The following is a 13,818-nucleotide window of genomic DNA, read 5'->3' on the forward strand; positions in this document are numbered from 1 at the left end:
TTGGTGAACGGTGCTGGACTGCCAGCGCGCTGGCGTCGGCGCGGGCGTTCGAACCGGCGCTTGGCGGCGTTACCATGGGGGTGCGGCCTGGCGGCAGGCTCAAGCTACTGAGCTGACAGCACGCCTCGGTCGCCCGCCTTGGGGCTCTTTGCTGTCAGCTTTTTCTCCTGTCTTCAGACAGAGGAGGAATTTGGAAGCCTCCGAGGTGAGAAATGGCAGGGGAGAACCGGGGCGGGGTGGGCTGCTCGGGAGGCTTGCTGCCTGCCCCGCGGGAGAGGGTGCGCAGGGCGCCCGCCAAGCGCGTGAGGAGGCGGGCAGTTGGGAGGGAACTGGGAGTTGACCTCTCCCGATGGTCCGAACGTTCACCCACTCGCCTACCGTCTCCCTCACTTCTCCCGTGAAACCTTTTCTGAGTCTCGAAGTCCTCTTTACTCCTTTGAACCTATAGACCTGACTGGAACCTCTCTTAGAGAGCTTCTGTTCCTCCTTGGGTACTTCGGTGAACCCCATTCTCTTCCCTTCTACCATATAATTCTGAGGTCTTTGAGGCAAGGCAAGCATCTTTCACAATGTTTTACACATAGTAGAGTTTTCAGGAAATATTTGTTGAGTTGAATTTAATTCACCGCAAATAAATTGGATTCCCCTCTATGCCCTGCCCCTTTTTCCCTCCATACAGAGATTATTTTTTTATCTTTATGGGGGGAAGGGGGAGGGCATCCTGATCTCATATGCAAAAGGACCTGAAAGTTTACGGTTGGGCTTTCCACTCTTCGTGAAAGGGAAAACTTTTGGATTGCTTACTACAACTCTTCCCGCATTGTGGCTTTTAGTCTGGGTCTCCCAGGGTTTTTATTAGACTCCCGGTTGGTCTTTACTTAAAACAAACCATTCTGTTGTTGCTGTATGCCAAAAGACTTGATCTCAGTTTCTTAATGACCCACAGCTGTTGTCACATTTTAAGTGTTTTCTCTGTTGTATTTCTGTTCTGCTTGTAGTCTCTCTACTTCGGCACATAAAACAGCTGCTCCGGTAGCCTATCCATTTATCAGGTGTCCGTGATAGAACTGCATTACCAAGACTGTTGTTTCATTGTTAACTCCTAAGGCTATATTCCCAATATGCTTTGTTGATTCTTATATCAAAATCATAGCTCAATGATGACTTTAATGAAAGGATTGAAAAAAGTCAGGTATAGCAGCTCTGTTCTTATTACCTTCTTATAAAACTTTGAACATAACCTTATAGCTAAACTTTATACCTCTGGCATGTAATGGAACCCGGACTGGGGATTCAGGGTTTGGTCTTGGCTCTGTCTCTCTCACTGTGGCTGGCTTTGCAGGTCATTTAGCCCTTTTAGATTTCACGTTTTCCATGTGGAAAATCAAATGTTTGAATTAGATTAGAAGTCATGTGGCTCTATTATCAATTTAGTCAAGCGGTTGATGCCAGGTAGACATCATGCACTCAGCCTTCCAAAGACCATATAGCTGGAAGTAATAGCTACCATTATTGAGCATCTACCCTGTGCAAAGCACTATATCATATCAAGGGCTTTACATAAATATTACATTTTTCTTAGCATAATACATTAATCTACTGCCCACATAACATTTCATTAAAAACTGTTGGTTTATGTTGTTAATGAAAATCTTTGGCTATTCATAGTATGTCCTTGGGGTAAACTAGGGCATGATTCTCTCATCTTCCAGTTTAGGAGGAACAGCAGTTTCTTCCTCTGGGCTGCAGTTTTGTTTGTAAAGTGAGGGGTTGATTGAACCACTCTTCTCAGATCCCTTCAGTTTAATTGATGAATTAATCCAGTTTCCTGCGCTGGCTCAGCAAACCTATTCATAATTTGTTCAGAGTAGGCCCTCAACAGATTTTGTTAAATGAGTAATAGGATTCTACTTCTTGTACTTTTGAGTGTTGTGGTCATTGTATACTTTCCGAGATATTGTCTCAAGGATTTTGATGTTCATATCCTATTAAACAAGAAAACTTTTCCATAGGCATAAACTAATAGGTACCATTCGTACTGGAAAAATTCAGTTTTCCACAAGTTTGTCTTTTTCCTGTGTAGGGAAAAACCAAATATGCGGGGTCCCCACAATTCTCTGTGACACCAGCTGGGTGTCCTACCGTTTAACTCAATCTAACAGTTTACCTGGAGATAGTGTCAGGTCCCAGAGGTTAAGGGCTTAGTCCCACAAGACTGCTCCCATACCACTTCAGATGCCAATCACAACTAGTTAGGTCCCCAGATACCCAAACTTCTCTCAGATTTGGCTACAAATTGGAGGTTCCCACGTCTCCCTCCTCAGGTTTGATTAATTTGCTACAGCAGCTCCCAGAACTCAGAGAAACACGTTTATCACCATCAGAAGTTATCTTGCTTATTTGATTATTGATTATCTCCTTCCATTAGAATAATAGCACCTTGAGGGCAGTGACCTTATCTGTTTTGTTCCTCAATGTCTAGAAAGGGCCCAGCTCATAAAAGTCCCTCAAGCTATTTCTTGAATGACTGGATGAAAGGTTTTTGTTGTAACTGTGACCATAACTGTGCCCATAGCAATTCGTTTGAGTGATAGAAACTTCCTTCATTTTTTTGCTCAGGGGCAGTGAGTCAGGGCACCACCAACTCTGCTTTAGTTTTCTTGAGTAATCAAACTACCCTGATACAAAAGTTTCTATCACCTATGACTGCAAATGGTATCAAATGCTTTTGTATAGTTCTAAAAATAGTGTAGGGATATTTATTCATTAAATAATTATGGAATGTTTATTATTCCCAGACATTGTATTAGATTCCAGGGATAAAAAGATCAATAAGACACATTCCTTGACCACAAGATCATATTCTAATGGAGGAAATAGACCTACTCATAGATAATTATTACAGAATGTAACTGCAATGATAGAGATATGCAAAAGGTATGATATGAACATAGAAGGGAAATCCAACCACATCTGGGGAGACCAGAAAAGAACTCATTTGTGTTTTAATCAATGGGTAAGAGGTAGACAGGTAAAGTGAGGTTTGATGAGAGTTGGAGGAGACCATTTAAGAGCACAATGTGAATAAATGCACAGAGATAAGCTGACTAAACTGAAGAGTAGGTGGGAGAGAGAGGAATGGGCTAGACTGTAGAAGGCTTTGTAGGACATGCTAAGGAGCTTGGACTTTGTCCTTTAGATAGGTGACAGGATGCCACTGAAAGGTTTTAAATAAGGGAGCAGCATGGTCATAACTGTGCTTTCAAAACAATGACCTGGTTCTGTAGTGTGGAGGATGGTTTGGAGGGGGCAAAACTGGAGGCAGGGAGAGCGGTTAAGAGACATGTAATGATCTAGGTGAACCACCATCTGAGGCAGAACCACCAGGGCTGTGGTAGTAGGAATGAGGATAGCAAAGAGGAAATCTGACAGATATTTAGGAGATTAAATTGACTGGACCTGTTGATCAGATTTGGGATTAAAGGAGAAGGAGGAGTCTAAGGATGCTTCCTAGTTTAGCTCTGAGTGACTGGATAGATAGTATTTTGTCACTTACCCTACCTCAGCCCTCACTTCCCCAAGGAACAAAGAGATGGAGGAACAGATTTTGTGGGGAGTTAATGAGTTTGGTTATTGACAAGTAGTTCAGATGCTGAATCATGAGGACATTTTGATAGTGATACCTGCATGTTTTTGCTGCAAGACAACTGTAAGATTGTTAGTTTTATTGTGAGGTGAACTAAAGTTACACTGGAATTCTGAAAGTACTCAGTTAATAACATTGTGCAATATCCAGGCCAAAAAGACTAGTTGAGATTTCACAAGCAATGAGGAGCAGTACTGTGTCTCTTATAGTCTTTTTTTTTTTTTTGCGGTATGCGGGCCTCTCACTGTTGTGGCCTCTCCTGTTGTGGAGCACAGGCTCCGGACGCGCAGGCTCAGCGGCCATGGCGTACGGGCCCAGCCGCTCCGTGGCATGTGGGATCTTCCCGGACCAGGGCACGAACCTGTGTCCCCTGCATCGGCAGGCAGACTCTCAACCACTGCGCCACCAGGGAAGCCCTCTTATAGTCTTTTAAGTTACCTGCTTATGCTGGGATTTGATTGGTTAAAACTAGTGGTGTAGAATTATGTAGCCAACAAATAGATATCTAATCACTTTCAAAAACAAATTCATGTAGTTTTTAATAAATTATGCCTTTGTTTCTTCATTTGTATAAAGTGAGGTGATGACAACGTCCATCTCTCACAAAAAGTCTTGGAAGATTAATCAGGTAGCATAATTATGTATTAATAATTTAGATCCCAGTGAATGGAATTGTTGTTTTAATCGTTCTTTGCTTTCTCAGCATCACTCCTTTAGAAATAATTTCTGGTGCCATTGTGGCAACGGTTCCCAAGAGGATGTAACCCTGAGTAAAAGCATCTCTGTCATCTTAATAATTCATAAAAACTGATTGTAATCGTTATTTTTCCAATTAAACATGTGAGATATATTTTGTTGAAAGTATTTTATAACTGCAAAATGGCAAAAAATCTGAAAATGACAACTTCTGCAATTGGATTAGACCAAGATTTAAAAAATAAAACACTGAGTTTAAACCCAATATTGGTTACCACCTGTTCCTGGGAATTCTTTCAAAATTAAACCTCTATATTTAGAGAGGTAATACTTGAACTGTTTTAAGATAACTGGGTTCAACAATTTTGTTATGCTTATTTTTAGGTGATTGCTCCCATGTTTTGCACCAGACTTAGAAATTTTTAAATGTCATAGTGGGGCTCTTGAAAGGAATTGCAGTAATTGCAAAGCATTAGCTACTTAACCATAAACAAAGGTGAAGCTTGTTTTTCAGTTACAAAAAGAAACAATCTTTCAAAAACTACTTTTGGGTATAACTCACATGATTTGTATCCCCAAATTCACATCCAGCCTTAAGAATTACATTAGGTATCATATATTCTCACTCTTTGCAGCTGTTGTTTTAAGCAGCTGTCTAGTATCCCTTGTCTTTTAAGACCAGTGGTCTATAGATAGAATAATCCCTAGAGTTTGAAATAACTTAATTCCCTTGTTGGAGGAAAAGTGTATACTTTATTATCCACCTTTTAATCTCTCACTGATAATAATGCATTTCTTGTGTTCTTAATTAGGGGTCTTATGCCTAATGTGGGGTACACAAACATCTTAATGCAAATTCATTGAGAATGTTGGGTTTGTATTTTATCTGTTACTAATGGTACAGTGGGTTCGATGACTTTTTAAAAAAGTTATCATTATTAGTGGTTGCCTAGGGCTGGATGGGTTGGGGGTTTAGTATGTAAATATATTAAAAGCCATTGAATTCACTTTAAATGGGTGAATTCTACGGTATGTGAACTATATCTCAATAAAGTTGTTATATATGTATATTTTGAAAAATTAATTAATTAATTAATTTTGTGGTACGCCGGCCTCTCACTGTTCTGGCCTCTACCGTTGTGGAGCGCAGGCTCAGCGGCCATGGCTCACGGGCCTAGCCGCTCCGTGGCATGTGCGATCTTCCCGGACTGGGGCACGAACCCGTGTCCCCTGCATCGGCAGGCAGACTCTCAACCACTGCGCTACCAGGGAAGCCCTATTTATTTATTTTTGGCTGTTTTGGGTCTTCGTTTCTGTGCGAGGGCTTTCTCTAGTTGTGGCAAGTAGGGGCCACTTTTCATCGCGGTGTGCGGGCCTCTCACTATCGTGGCCTCTCTTGTTGTGGAGCACAGGCTCCAGACGCACAGGCTCAGTAGTTGTGGCTCACGGGCCTAGTTGCTCCGCAGCATGTGGGATCTTCCCAGACCAGGGCTCGAACGCGTGTTCCCTGCATTGGCAGGCAGATTCTCAACCACTGCGCCACCAAGGAAGCCCTATTTTTTTAAGTGGTCCTTGTCACAGTTTAGGGGAACTCAGTTGAAGAAATATTTCTTGGCAATCAGAAGCTATTTTAGTCCTTGTATTTCATACTACCTCTGTATTAATGAGAGCGTATAATATGTTCTAATGCCTGCTGACCTTCCCGTGTAGTCCCTTACTTTCAGGAGCAGTATATTCATTTAAAACATGTATAATTGAGGAAGTAGAAAGTGGAAAATAGTAAGGTGTTCGAAAAGGCCACTGAGGTTTAGCGTATCAAAGCTGTGTAACCTTAGGCAAGTCACTTAATCATTCAGAGCCTCAGTTACCACACAAAATGAAGGTGTTGGATCAGATCCTAGTTCTCAAACTCTGATGCCCACAGGGCTAACCAATTAAAGTAAATAAATAAAGTTGGTGGGTATAAAGGAACCGGTAGCAGGGGACCATGGCGTATGGATAGTATATGCTCTTCTAAAGAGATCAACTATAACTCAATTTTGATCCGTTGTTGCTTTATCTTGTAGGCCCAATGTAACTGTATCTTTAATTTTCAAGAAAAGCAGAAACTGGATTTTTTTTTTTTTTTTTTTTTTTTTTTTTTTTTTTTTTTGCGGTACGCGGGCCTCTCACTGTCGTGGCCTCTCCCGTTGCGGAGCGCAGGCTCAGCGGCCATGGCTCACGGGCCCAGCCGCTCCGCGGCATGTGGGATCTTCTAGGACCGGGGCACGAACCCGTGTCCCCTGCATCGGAAGGCGGACTCTCAACCACTGTGCCACCAGGGAAGCCCTCTGTGAACTTTTTTGTATGTGCCTCCTGAAGCACACATGCAGAAGCTTTTCTGAGGTATATACCTAGGAGTTGAGTTGCTTGGTTGTATACTGTATGAACACTCAACTTGGTAAGATAATGCCAAACTGTTTTTCAGTGTTTCTGATTTAGCCCCATGATCCTTTACCCTGAGAGTTCTCCATAACTCTCTGCCTTCTCTAATTTATTGTATTCTCTCCTTCCACACCTTTTTCCCCTTAGTGAAGATAACCTGCCTCACTGCCCCTTATTTTCTTTCTAGACAACCATATGTTCTCTGCCATTAAGAACTTTTCCTCTAACATAATAGAATCATATTTAGAAATAAATATTACACTTTTACAGTTACATTATAAATAACTTGTTAAAAATGCCTTTTAAATGCTTTTCCATGCAGAAATATTTATTTTAAAATTTAATGGTCATTTAAAGAACTTTGTAAGTTTTATTTGTCAGGTTTGATCTAAGATTAATTACATTTAAGTTCTGTTTACTGTGTGGTTTTTTTAATTACCTCACAAATGATCAGGTTATTTCTGGCATTTGTGAACTTTTAGTTTCCAGGGTTGCTCAGCATAAATAATTTGAAATTTTATTTTCGAACGGAGAGGATTTTTTTAAACTTGGGAACATGAATTATTTCTGAAGTAACTTTGAATATTTTTCTTTTAAAAAGGCTGTGACACACAGATGCTTTCAACTTTTGTTTTTTCTACTATAAATGCTACCCAAAGCCACATTTTAATTTCCTCTTCATTATATTCTTTGTAACAAAAATAAATACACCTTTAAAGAGGAATTATTTAATTAACCATTATAAAAATAACAAAGATTATTTGATACTATGAAATCCATGTACAAACGAGTCAGACTTTTTTCTCTTTTTTTTAAACAGGCTGGTTTATTTTATTTAAAATAAGTAAGGGGGCTTCCCTGGTGGCGCAGTGGTTGGGAGTCCGCCTGCCGATGCAGGGGACGCGGGTTCGTGCCCCGGTCCGGGAGGATCCCACGTGCCGCGGGGCGGCTGGGCCCGTGGGCCATGGCCGCTGAGCCTGCGCGTCCGGAGCCTGTGCTCCGCAACGGGAGAGGCCACAACAGTGAGAGGCCCGCGTAACGCAACAAAATAAATAAATAAATAAAAATAAAATAAAATAAGTAAGGGTAGAGTTCCTAAGATTCTTCATAGAATGAAATTGGCTTTGGTTTATGCATTATTAGACTTATACTGAATTACTTCTTGAAAATTATTGGCATCACACCCACCTAGAACATGTTTGGTATGCCCTTCTAATTTATTCAACTGAAGCTCTTGAAATTTTCATTCTGTGCTAGAAGAGTGTAAAAAATAACTCAGCCTGTGCATTCTTAATAGCTCTTGACCACAGCTCACATTTCCCCAGAAAACTTCAATACATTTTCTCAATTTCTTCCATGGTTAATTTTGTTTTTGATAATTATAGAAGTGAATGTTTTAGGAAAAGCACTTTTCTCTGTTAGATACTAGTGTAACATCTAAAATTTAATGGTACAGTGTTTCTTTTTGGAGTGATAAAAGTGCTCTAAAATTGGATTGTGGTGATGGTTGCACAACCTTGTGAATATACTAAAAACTATTGAATTGTACACTTTAAATGGGTGAGTTTTTTGGTATGTGAATTATATCTCAGTAAAGTTATTAAAGTTTAATGATGTCCTAGAGGGATTTATTGACCCTTTTTTTCCTTTTCCTCTTTGATAATTGAAGTTTTGGGAATGTCACATAAATTTGAGAAACTAAAAATAGCTTGGATGCTTTAGAACTTGGGCCATTTTCCCCCCGTTTTTCTGATTGGCAAGGAATATATAGACCTTAGATTTAAGTTTTCTACTTTTATAGTGATCAAAAACCTTTATTAGAGATATTGAATAATCTTGACAATTATAAAAGCAACAGTAGATTATGCTATTTTCTTCAAATTTGTTTCACTACTTGTTTTTCTCAGTTAAATTAGACTGATGTAAGAAATTTTTTCCTTTATTAGCAGATGTCATTTAGGTCAGTGAAAAAAGAGCTACGGTAAATAGTATGATCATTTTAACTTTTTTCCAAAGGCCTAAGAAAGGAAAATCACAAAATTTTCAGTCACTAAATGTTAAATAGATTTAAACTAACAATGACACTATATGATTTTATTTTACGACAAATTGTAGAAAATACAACTCATCTATAGCGACAGAAGGCGAGTCAAAGATTACCTGGGACCAAGGGTGGAGGAGAGAGTTGATTGCCAAGGGGCCTTAGGAACTTTTCTGATGGGACTGTCTTGATTGTATTTTGATTAATGTGGTGGTTACATGGTTATATATTTGTCAAAACTTATGGAACTGTACACTTAAAATGGATCTAGTTTGTTATACATAAATTATACCTCAGTAAAGTTGATTAAAAGAAAATCAATTAAAATGACCACACATACACATGACTTATATTTGTATCAAGTGTTGGTCTTTTGATATGTAGCATCATCTAGTGTTTGCACATTATATATAGTAACCAGGCACTTATGTCAACTATTTATGCCAGTGAAGGAGAGAAAAGTATTTGTACAATTGTCATCGATGAAACAGTATTACATTAGTAGAAGCCTACACATAGCATTACTATTAATTAATTAGTATATTTTGCAAGTATAGTACATCTACTTCAGTATATCTAATTTCTTACCTTTAGATTCTGTTATGTATTCAGCTTTTCATCAGTCGAATAATAGAAACCATCTTTTAATAGTGTTAAAAGTTTTTAATATGTTTTATCTATTTGTTTCTAATAAGTCAACACTTCCTACATGCCAGGCACAGTGATCCAGTGCTGAATAAGAGAGCATAGCTCCATCCTTATGGAGTACTTTACAATTTTAAAATTAGTTTTACATAAATTTTTTTTTTTGCGGAACGCGGGCCTCTCACTGTTGTGGCCTCTCCCGTTGCAGAGCACAGGCTCTGGATGCACAGGCTCAGCGGCTATGGCTCACGGGCCCAGCCGCTCCATGGCATGTGGGATCTTCCCGGATCGGGACACGAACCCGTGTCCCCTGCATCGGCAGGCGGACTCTCAACCACTGCGCCACCAGGGAAGCCCTAGTTTTACATAAATAATTTTATCACATCCTTTGAGAGAGGGAAATAAAACTCAGAGAAACTAAGTGACTTTGTCCAAGTTTACACAGCTAAATGACTGAGAGTTATCTGATTCCAAATTCAGGTTCAGGCAGTTTAGGTGGGTAGAGTTACATAGTTTAGGTGGATGAATGGAAAATTTGAGGGGACATGTTAAATAGTTGGATCTTATCCACATCCTGGAATTTGAATAAACTTCCTTAATTGTGTATAAAGTTGCATGTATTCCCCTTCCAGTTTATCTTCTCTGCCACCAGGATAAGAAAGTTTGAATTTCTGCCAACTGGATTTCTTCCAAGACCCTATTTCTGATTGTTACCCCAACAGCTGAGACCTAGGAGTCTCTGGGTTTGTCACAAAGGAGCACTCTGCATACTAGTGACATTGAACGTGAGTGGGCCCTACATGTAAAAACCTGCCCATCTGGCTTCCGTTGGATTTTGCTGATTTGCAGGGCATTTTCCAGGTGGTGGCAGCTGTGAAAGATTCCATGCTGCAGCACAGATCTGCAGGAGACAGCCACTCTGTTGAGCAGGGTAGATAGAGGGCCTGTTAGGGGGGCTGGCAAGGAGCTGTCTGCAGCTACTTTTGAAGGAGGCAGCATGGAATAGTGCAAAGAACATGGGACTAGCCATGAGAAGACCTAAGTTTGAATCTTAGAACTGTCACTTGATAGCTGTGTTACCTTGGGCAGGCAACTCAATTCATTCCAGTCTTTCTCCTCCTAAGTAAAATGAGGGCATAATATGTGCATTATGGATGAATCTCATAATCATTATGCTAAGTGAAAGAACCCAGATACAAAAAAGAATATATTGTATAATTCCATTTATATAAACTTTTAGAAAAGCAAACTTATGTATAATGGCAGAAACATCATACAGATCAGTGGTTGCCTAGGGCCAGGGGCAGAGGGAAGGATGGAATGCAAAGAGGCGTGAGGAATCTTTTGAGGATGATGGAAATATTCTGTATTTTAATTGTGGTGATGGTTTCACAGGTGTATTCAACTGTCAAAACGCATGGATTTGTACCCTATTGTGCACACACACCCAAAAGGGGATCTTGAAGCTATTTCAGGGCTTAATAAGAAAGAATTGAGGGAATTCCCTGGCAGTCCAGTGGTTAGGACTTAGCGCTTCCACTGCAGGGAACATGGGTTCCATCCCTGATCAGGGAACTAAGATCCCGCATGCTGTGTGGCACGGCCAGAAAAAGAAAGAAAGAAAGAAAAACTTGAAATAGATTTGGATTATTTACCATTTGTACAGGAGGGGAGAGAAGCAGCACAGATTGGTATTTGTGTTGTGTATTTATAGGCTGCATATTTACCCTTTCTGCTCTAGGTTACCCAGTAAAGTTATAGCTAATATAATGGGAATTCTCCAATACTAAACAAAATCAACAATCGTCCATCTTGACCTCTAACTCTTCCTTTACCCCTTTGTCATTTTTATCTGAATTTTTATGAACTATTAATAGGGGACATTTGAAATCAGATTTCTTAAAATATTTGAAATACTTAATTTACTAAAAATTTTTATTTATATTCCATTGTCCGGTCATTCTGCTTCTTAGTGGTTATTATATCCTATCACCTTTATGTTGAGGAACTCTATTGACATCCTTATAGTCACAGTGCGACAAAGATGTCAATTGTAAATGCTTAACTCCAGTATGTAGGGAGGGCTGCAAGAAATAAAATGGAAATGACTTGCCCTCCCCAGCCCCCCAAATTCTCATCCTGTATTCTATTAGTGATTGTAAATGCCTCAATGTCCTTCTTAATAAAGCCTCCCAGAAGCCACAACTAACTGTTTGGGGTTGACACTGAAGTCAGAACTTGATCTAGAAATACTATTCAGTAACTCAAATATGAAGTGAGTAGTGACTTTCCTGGATTAGCTACTTGTAGCTGTATAGCGTTATTCCTGATCTCCAAAGGGAAGAGAAGGGCCGGTGTGGTTGTGCTTATTCTGTCCCCTCTTTCCCTAATGCCCAGGCCCTCTTTGCTTAAGACTTGCCAGGAATATGTAACCTTTAGCTGGATGTGGGACAAAGGGCAGCTACTTCTAAAACAGAGATATGTGTTTCTTGGAAGAAAGCTGATTTTAGGTTTTGGCCAGGAAATATACAAGATGAATCTCTCAAAGACTAAGGCAATTGATAGAAACACATGAAATATATAAAACCCATGAATTAATAATGAATTTGAACCTGCCTCGCCCCCTCAAAAAAAAGCAAAAGCAAAACCCCAAAAGAACTCATTGGACACCATCCAAAATAGGGCACTACTACAACTTAACTCTGAAAATTAGAAATTAAAAGAAAGAATACTTTTATGCCCGCCTTCATGTGCAAACTCTACTTTGGATAATCAAAGAGCCCTAGTTGTTGACAGAAAGTTTTTCTTTGTAGGAAAATTCCACAAAGAATGATAGATTCAGAAAATCACCCTTTTGCAACCCCAGTGAAATAATTGAGGCAGGTAGCGATCAACAGAGGATGAAACCATTGGATTGATTGGTTGATGAGAGAACTTTACAATGAAGGAAATCAGTCTGCAATTTGCAGACATTTGTATGTATTCTGATGTGATGTATTATGAAGCACATGATAACACCTATGAAGTATTTTTGCCCCAAATGTGGAACTTGATTCTAATATAGGGTTGCCAGATTAAGCCAACACAAAACAGGACACTTAACCACTGTGCCACCAGGGAAGCCCCAACAGGGTTTTTAAAATAGAATTCTGGTATAACCAGACTAAATAAAATAGTTTATGTAAAGTACTTAAGCATAGCGCTTGGCATAAAATAAAACTTAGTAAATTTTAGTTTCATCAGATCATCAAGGTAGTATGACCATCAGCTGAAATAATGGGATTGGCCTTGTTATATAAAATGTGTTTTTTTTAACAGGGTATTTATTTATTTTTATTTATGTATTTTTGGCTGTGTTGGGTCTTTGTTGCTGTGCGCAGGCTTTCTCTAGTTGTGGCGAGCTTGCGGTGTGAGGGCTTCTCATTGCGGTGGCTTCTCCTGTTGTGGAGCACGGGCTCTAGGCATGCTGGCTTCAGTAGTTGCGGCACGTGGGCTCCAGGACACATGGGCTTTGTTGCTTCACAGCATGTGGGATCTTCCCGGACCAGGGATCAAACCCATGTCCCCTGCATTGGCAGGTGGATTCTTAACTACTGCACCACAGGGGAAATCCCTATATAAAATGCTTCTTTGACCTATATGAAGTATTCAGGGTGATATTGGTAAAGATACTATATGTTAGGCTCTTCTTGGTTGTAAGGACTCTGAGATTGTGTCCATTACCTTGGATGATGGGTCTTGTAGAGAGTTAGGAAATAGAAAAAATGGCTCCATAGCCACATAAGCAGGCTTAATGGAGTATTCTTTATATTTTTTGATGTGGACCATTTTTAAAGTCTTTATTGAATTTGTTACAATATTGCTTCTGTTTTATGTTTTGGTTTTTTGGCCATGAGGCATGTGGGATCTTAGCTCCCCAAGCAGGGATCAAACCCACACCCCCTGCGTTGGAAGGTGAAGTCTTAACCACTGGACCGCCACGGAAGTCCCTTAATGGAGTCTTTTAATCATTTAGTTGCCTTAGGTAAAAAGTAGAAATGGTAGAACCTTTTGTCCTGTGTCCTATCTAAGCAGATTCTGTTCATTTGACAAATATTTGTTGCTAGCACAGTGCTAGGCTGGGTGGGATCGTATTCCTTTTCTCTTTAAGAATTCTCACTATAAAAAAAAAAAAAGCTCACTATAGTATAAGGCAGAGCCACCTTATCGTCTCTGGAACAAGGCTGGCAATAAATTAAAAAATAAAAAATATAAGTCTGTAATACATACCCTGTAAGTTTTACAATTAAAACACTATAGCTGGAAGAGAGAAATCACATCTCCCTGGGGTAATTCATCTATTCAGCAAACATTATAATAGTGTGGA

The 13,818-nt window shown here is 39.8% G+C and overlaps 1 protein-coding gene across 5 annotated transcripts in view; it reads left to right on the forward strand.

Moving 5' to 3' along the window:
- The first annotated feature begins 57 nt into the window (after window positions 1-57).
- KIF24 (kinesin family member 24) overlaps window positions 58-13,818 on the forward strand; it is a 60,019-nt gene continuing 46,258 nt past the window's right edge. For all 5 annotated transcript variants that reach the window (XM_079927055.1, XM_079927054.1, XM_079927057.1 and 2 more), the window contains exon 1: window positions 58-205. The gene's annotated coding sequence lies outside the window, so the exon portion shown is untranslated. The remainder of the gene's footprint in view (window positions 206-13,818) is intronic.

Source organism: Stenella coeruleoalba (assembly GCF_951394435.1).
Source record: "Stenella coeruleoalba genome assembly, chromosome: 7".
NCBI lineage: Eukaryota > Metazoa > Chordata > Mammalia > Artiodactyla > Delphinidae > Stenella > Stenella coeruleoalba.